At 50.1% G+C, this 7,430-nt stretch overlaps 1 non-coding gene across 1 annotated transcript in view; it reads left to right on the plus strand.

Moving 5' to 3' along the window:
* Window positions 1-7,273: 7,273 nt before the first annotated feature.
* Window positions 7,274-7,430, plus strand: part of LOC149579108 (18S ribosomal RNA) — a 1,811-nt gene continuing 1,654 nt past the window's right edge. Inside the window, exon 1 of the ribosomal RNA XR_016357575.1 lies at window positions 7,274-7,430. This exon is cut by the window's right edge and continues 1,654 nt beyond it. This is a non-coding gene — a ribosomal RNA (18S ribosomal RNA).

Genomic DNA, 7,430 nt, shown 5'->3' on the forward strand with positions numbered 1-7,430 from the left:
CACTAGCCTTAGACTCTCTCTTAGATCACCTTCTTCGATCACTCGACCGACGCAATTACGGAAGAGGCTTGGCAGCGGTTGCCATTCCACAGCACGTCTGTTCAGCGATTTCGAAGTTGATCTACTAATGGCGAGCCCTTGTCTAGCCATGAGGTGGGTGCTTGGGGCTCTAGCAATTTTTTGTGTGCCTATCATGGCTACAATGGGAGCTTTGATAACAAAAGTTCTCGGTGACCCTCCCCAATAGAAATCAGTGCTGGTGTTCACGAAAGACACGTTATTCAGATTTTTGGAATATTGGCACCAGCATCGTTTCTATTGGGAGGGCCGTGAAGCCATCCCGATTTTGCTATGCGAGGGCTCTCTCCCCAAAGTCATTCTCTACGCAAAAACTTCTTTGGCACAAAATTTTCAGAATGGTTCGGCAGTGGTTGTCATTCCAATGGTGCCGTTGTGGTGGTTGCCTGGGCAGCGATCTGAAGGGCGACCCGTCGTCTAGCAGTTGGCCTGCGCATCACGAGTGACAAGGGAGCCTTTGTTATCGGAAGCTCCCCGTGGCCATTCTATTAGAAGAGCCATTGCTTGTTTGAGCAAGGATGAATGCAACCTTGGATTCCAAATGAAATCAACGATTTCGGATCTATATAAGAGCGGAATGAAGCAGCAGCACAGCCTGTTTGCTATGCGCGGCTCCCCAAAGATGCTCTTCTTTCTCACTCCATTGCCACAATTTCGGGAGTTGTTTGACAGCGGTTGTCGTTCCAATGTGTCATTGCGGTGATCTAGAGAGCGATGCTAAGGGCGGGAGCTTGTGTCTAGAATTTGGGATGTTTGTGTGAGCGAGAAAGGGAGCTTCTCTTATCGGAACCTCTCCGTGGCCTTTGAATATATAGACCCAGTGCCAACGATATCGATGGATGCGAGCCCTTGGATTCCAAATTTGTCCACAGCTAACATTGGTTTTTGTGAGAGATGGGCACGAAAGCAAATCCTAATTGCTACGCGGGAGCCCCCTAAGGTCGCCTCTGTGCCAACTCGATTGGCACAACATTGGGAATGGTTCGACAGCGGTTGACGTTCCAATGTGTCATCGGGGGATGTCTTGGAAAGTGGTCTTTCTTTCAAGGGCGAGCTCACATCTAGACCTTCAATTGTGCGTCGCGTCACAGGTGAATGGGGATATCTCTCTGTGAACGGTGGCATTTTGATTGCAAGAGAAAATTGACTTAGTTGGAGCCATTGGCCTCGGGCCATTGTGACGGCCTCGCAATTTCTCTTTAATTGCAACATATGTTTGCGCAGTAGCAGAGTTTGCATGTAAGATGGGCCTTGTCCTCGAGAGTTCTAGGAGATGACCTCCGAAACATTTGGATTGGGCCCCTTCAAGGTGAAATTCATCCAGTTGATTGGATGAGCTCGATTACCATTTCAGTCCCTCGGCTCCATGAACTCACATCTCCTAACCGATGACAATCTTTTGCTCATCTGTCGACCCCATAAAAAATTGGGTCGTGAATGGCTGTTTGGTAGGAATTTTAAAGGATTTGGATTTTTAAGGTGGATGTTGGTGTGTTCGCTAATTTCTAATGCAGAGCGAGCCTTGCACTAATAGCTTATATAGGAGAGGTGGTTGCCGCGAGCCTCTCCCATGCCCCCCTCATTGATTCAACACCGGTGTCAAGGTGGATGGATATGTCAGATTTTGAAACGGTGGACACCAACGTTGAATCAATTAGAGGGGCATGAAGCCCACCCCGGATGTGCTATTCCTCGACTCTCCTTTAGATCATGTTTTCTTGTCACTCAGCTGGTGCAATTTCGGAAAATGGTTTGGCACCGGTTGCCAGCCCCTCACCGCGTCCACTTGGTGATTTTAAAACTCGATCTAAAATGAGAGCCCTCGTCTAGCACCTCCGTCCGATGTTGCTTGGGTATTGCATAAAATTATGCCATCGGCGCGAATCCCCCAACGAATGCCTATGCTTGGACCCTCTCTTAGATCACCTTCTTCGATCACTCGACCGACGCAACTACGGAAGAGACTTGGCAGCGGTTGCCATTCTACAGCGCGTCTGTTCAGCGATTTCGAAGTTGATCTAATGGCGAGCCCTTGTCTCTAGCCATGAGGTGGGTGGTTGGCGCTCTAGCAAAATTTTTTGCATGCCTATCGCGGCTACAATGGGAGAGGTGGTTGCCACGAGCCTCTCCTGTGCCCCCCTCATTGATTCAAGGCAGATGGATATGTCAGATTTTGAAACGGTGGATGCCGACGTTGAATCAATTAGAGGGGCATGAAGCCCACCCTCGAGGGTGCTATTCCTGGACTCTCCTTTAGATCATGTTTTCTTGTCACTCAGCTGGCGCAATTTCGGAAAAAGGTTTGGCAGCGGTTGCCAGCCCTCACCGCGTCTACTCGGTGATTTTAAAACTCGATCTAAAATGGGAGCCCTCGTCTAGCACCTCCGTCCGATGTTGCTCGGGTATTGCATAAATTTATGCCATCGGCGCGAATCCCCCAACGAATGCCTATGCTTGGACCCTCTCTTAGATCACCTTCTTCGATCACTCGACCGACGCAACTACGGAAGAGACTTGACTGCAGTTGCCATTCTACAGCACGTCTGTTCAGCGATTTCGAAGTTGATCTAATGGCGAGCCCTTGTCTCTAGGCATGAGGTGGGTGCTTGGCACTCTAGCAAAATTTTTTACGTGCCTATCGTGGCTACAAGGGGAGAGGTGGTTGCCGCGAGCCTCTCCCGTGCCCCCCTCATTGATTCAACGCCGCTGTCAGGGCGGATGGATATGTCAGATTTTGAAACGGTGGACGCCGACGTTGAATCAATTAGAGGGGCATGAAGCCCACCCTCGAGGGTGCTATTTCTCGACTCTCCTTTAGATCATGTTTTCTTGTCACTCAGCTGGCGCAATTTCGGAAAAAGGTTTGGCAGCGGTTGCCAGTCCTCACCGCGTCTACTTGGTGATTTTAAAACTCGATCTAAAATGGGAGCCCTCGTCTAGCACCTCCGTCCGGTGTTGCTCGGGTATTGCATAAATTTATGCCATCGGCGCGAATCCCCCAACGAATGCCTATGCTTGGACCCTCTCTTAGATCACCTTCTTCAATCACTCGACCGACGCAACTACGGAAGAGACCTGGCAGCGGTTGCCATTCTACAACGCGTCTGTTCAGCAATTTCGAAGTTTTGATTTAATGGCGAGCCCTTGTCTCTAGGCATGAGGTGGGTGCTTGGCGCTCTAGCAAAATTTTTTGTGTGCCTATCACGGCTACAAGGGGAGAGGTGGTTGCCGCGAGCCTCTCCCGTGCCCCCCTCATTGATTCAATGCCGCTGTCAGGGCGGATGGAAATGTCAAATTTTGAAACGGTGGACGCCGACGTTGAATCAATTAGAGGGGCATGAAGCCCACCCTCGAGGGTGCTATTCCTGGACTCTCCTTTAGATCATGTATTCTTGTCACTCAGCTAGCACAATTTTGGAAAAAGGTTTGGCAACGGTTGCCAGCCCCTCACCGCGTCTACTTGGTGATTTTAAAACTCGATCTAAAACGGGAGCCCTCGTCTTTTGCACCTCCGTCCGGTGTTGCTCGGGTATTGCAAAAATTTTTGCCATCGGCGCGAATCCCCCAATGAATGCCTACACGCTTGGACCCTCTCTTAGATCACCTTCTTCGATCACTCGACCGACGCAATTACGGAAGAGACTTGGCAGCGGTTGCCATTCTACAGCACGTCCGTTCTGCGATTTCGAAGTTGATCTAATGGTGAGCCCTTGTCTATAGCCATGAGGTGGGTACTTGGCGCTCTAGCAAAATTTTTTGCGAGCCTATCGCGGCTACTATGGGAGAGGTGGTTACCGCGAGCCTCTCCGGTTCCCAGCTCATTGATTCAACGCCACTATCAGGGCGGATGGATATGTCAGATTTTGAAACGGTGGACGCCGACGTTGAATCAATTAGAAGGGCATGAAGCCCACCTTCGAGGGTGCTATTCCTGGAATCTCCTTTAGATCATGTTTTCTTGTCACTCAGCTGGCGCAATTTCAGAAAAAGGTTTGGCAGCGGTTGCCAGCCCTCACCGCATCTTCTTTGTTATTTTAAAACTTGATCTAAAACGGGAGCCCTCATCTAGCACCTCCGTCCGGTGTTGCTCGGGTATTGCATAAATTTTTGCCATCGGTGCGATTACCCCAACGAATGCCCTATGCTTGGACCCTCTCTTAGATCACCTTTTTCGATCACTCGACCGACGTAATTACGGAAGACACTTGGCAGCGGTTGCCATTCTACACCGCGTCTGTTCTGCGATTTCAAAGTTGATCTAATGGCGAGCCCTTGTCTCTAGCCATGAGGTGGGTGCTTGGCACTCTAGCAAAATTTTTTTGCGTGCCTATCGCAGCTACAATGGGAGAGGTGGTTGTCGCGAGCCTCTCCCGTGCCCCCCTCATTGATTCAACGCCGCTGTCAGGGCCGATGGATATGTCAAATTTTGAAACGGTGGACGCCGACGTTGAATCAATTAGAGGGGCATGAAGCCCACCCTCCAGGGTGCTATTCTTGGACTCTCCTTTAGATCATGTTTTCTTGTCACTTAGCTGGCGCAATTTCGGAAAAAGGTTTGGCAGCGTTTGCCAGCCCTCACAGCGTCTACTTGGTGATTTTAAAACTCGATCTAAAACGGGAGCCCTCATCTAGCACCTCCGTCCGGTGTTGCTTGGGTATTGTATAAATTTATGCCATCGGCGCGAATCCCCCAACGAATGCCTACGCTTGGACCCTCTCTTAGATCACCTTCTTCGATCACTCGACCGACGCAACTATGGAAGAGACTTGGCAGCGGTTGCCATTCTACAGCGCGTCTGTTCAGCGATTTCGAAGTTGATCTAATGGCGAGCCCTTATCTCTAGCCATGAGGTGGGCGCTTGGCGCTCTAGCAAAATTTTTTGCGTGCCCATCGCGTAAAAAGCATGTTTTCTAGTCACTCAGCTGGCGCAATTTTGGAAAAAAGGTTTGGCAGCGGTTGCCAGTCCTCACCGCGTCTTCTTGGTGATTTTAAAACTCGATCTAAAACGGGAGCCCTCGTCTAGCGGCTCTGTGCCAACTCGATTGGCACAACATTTGGAAATGGTTCGACAGCGGTTTTCGTTCCAATGTGAACGGCAGCATGGTGATTGCAAGAGAAAATTGACTTAGTCAGAGCATTGGCCTCGGGCCATTGTGACGGCCTTGCAATTTCTCTTTAATTGCAACCTATGTTTGTACAGTAGCAGAGTTTGCATGTTTTGGATTGGGCCCCTTCAAGGTGAAATTCATCCAGTTGATCGAATGAAGCTCGATGTGCTTGTATCTATTCCAAGACGGTAATGATGGTCATTAATCTATGGCGGTGAGTATTATCCCATTCGGTAATCGCAATGGCGGAGCTGGTGGGAAGTACTTGTCGCTTTGTTTTGATGGATATACCCTATATGTAGGTGTCTGCATGGCTTGCAACACACTGCACATTTGGTGTTCGATTCTAAGATGCGCTTGTTGCTGAGTGTGTATGGAGTTGTATCTTTTAGCCAAGGGCTCTGTCTCATTGGCACGTTCTATCATTACATTTTTATCCTGCCCGGACGGCAAGAAGGAAAGAGATGGTTCGGTTGCACGGGCGCATTGCTCGACATCCCTAATTTCATCAAGGTTCCACTCTCCACCCTAAGTTTTTGCCGATCGGTAGAGCCTTGGGATTGAGAGGGGGGCCGGTGAAAGGTTTGGTTGCCGCATAATTTATTCGCTAGTGCATTCTCGGTGCGTGCTCGCCTCTTCACTGTCTCATCCTACAGAAGTGCATGGCACTGTCGTGATAGCCTTTGTGGTCCGGGCCAGTAGAAGCGTAGAGTATTACCGATAATTTTTGTTTGGATGCGGAAACTCTCCATGCCCTGTCCTGCCCTGTGCGACGATCCGAACGGCTGCAGCTCGTGGGTTCTGCGGGAGATACTCTTCTTCAGCTCCCCCCTAAAGAGAGCGTTCGGTGTTTGCATTGTGTGGACAAAAAGCCCAGGGCGTTTCATCTCTATCTTCAGATGCAAAATTCTGGGAGGGCTTGTCGAAGTATGGCCGTTTGCACGGGGTGCACCAAAAAGCGTGTAGGGGGCATATGCCTGGGAAATGGATGTCTCTGAGTGTCCTTACTCGGTCGCGTGCACGGTGTACATCTTTGCATTACGACCCTGCTGTGAGCATTTGTGATTCGAGCATTTTGGGGGAACGGGTTTCGTACGAGATGTTCTTCTCAGGCTCCTGCGAACCAGAGCGCTCGTCTTTGCAATGCTCCGACAAGTGCAGGCCCAATGTGTCTGTCTAGGGGAAGAAATCGCACGAATGCTTTTTTGCCGAGATGTGGGTGCTCGCGGGTGGTTCCCTCGTGGTGCCAGTTCTTCGGTATGTGCATGTGCATGAGATTGAAGCTTGTCCGACAATGCTAGTGTGAGTGTTTAGCCGTAGGAACTTCTCTGTACCTGCGCTGGCAGATCACGTGTCATGGGGAACGGTTAGCGAGGCTGTGCTAGGAAAGGAGATATTTGCCAGAGATATTTGACATGTCCGTGTATGCGGGCGGGCTCTCATCACCTATAAATGTGCGGAGGGGGTGTTGTTATACACGATGCCCTCGAGCGGCCTTATAATTGAGGTGGTCGCGTGCATAGTGATGCCCCCGCCAATCGCATAACCAACCATGTTTTCGACTCGCACGGCCCTTCACCCTTCAGCACGGTGGTCTCCGTTGGCACTTCGGCAACCAGCTCTTCGTCATGGGAAAATGTTTGTTGCGATCGAGAAGGATTTTGTCTATGCGGGTGCACCTCAACAGGCGTGTAGGAGGCATATGCCTGGGAAATGGATGTCTCTGAGTGGCCTTACAATTGAGGTGGCTACGTGCGCGGTGCATCTCGTACAGACTCGAGGCTTCTTTCCGAGTAGTGGCGACAGCGAGTTCGAGGGTAAAGGGTTCCGTACGGGATGTTCTTCCCAGGTGCTTGTGAACTGAGGCTCCCTGTTCGGCCCTCTCTGGTCGACGATGGGACACTTTCCTCTTGTGTGAAATCTTTGAGCGTTGCGAGTCCTGCATGTGCTGTGAACATCATTCTTGTTGCTTGGTCGGCGGATTATGTTTGGATACATGACGGAGTGAATGCAAATTTTGGTTTCCCATCGCGGCGGGCATCCCTTGGCTGTAGTAGGTCTTGGGGGTCCCCTCGTTGTTAGAAGCTACCTGGTCAATCCTGCCAGTAGTCATATGCTTGTCTCAAAGATTAAGCCATGCATGTCTAAGTATGAACTATTTTAGACTGTGAAACTGCGGATGGCTCATTAAATCAGTTATAGTTTCTTTGATGGTACTTTGCTACTCAGATAACCATAGTAAT

This window comes from Cupressus sempervirens, chromosome 1 (assembly GCF_028749045.1).
Source record: "Cupressus sempervirens isolate cs-2001-9-10 chromosome 1, ASM2874904v1, whole genome shotgun sequence".
Taxonomy (NCBI): Eukaryota; Viridiplantae; Streptophyta; class Pinopsida; order Cupressales; family Cupressaceae; genus Cupressus; species Cupressus sempervirens.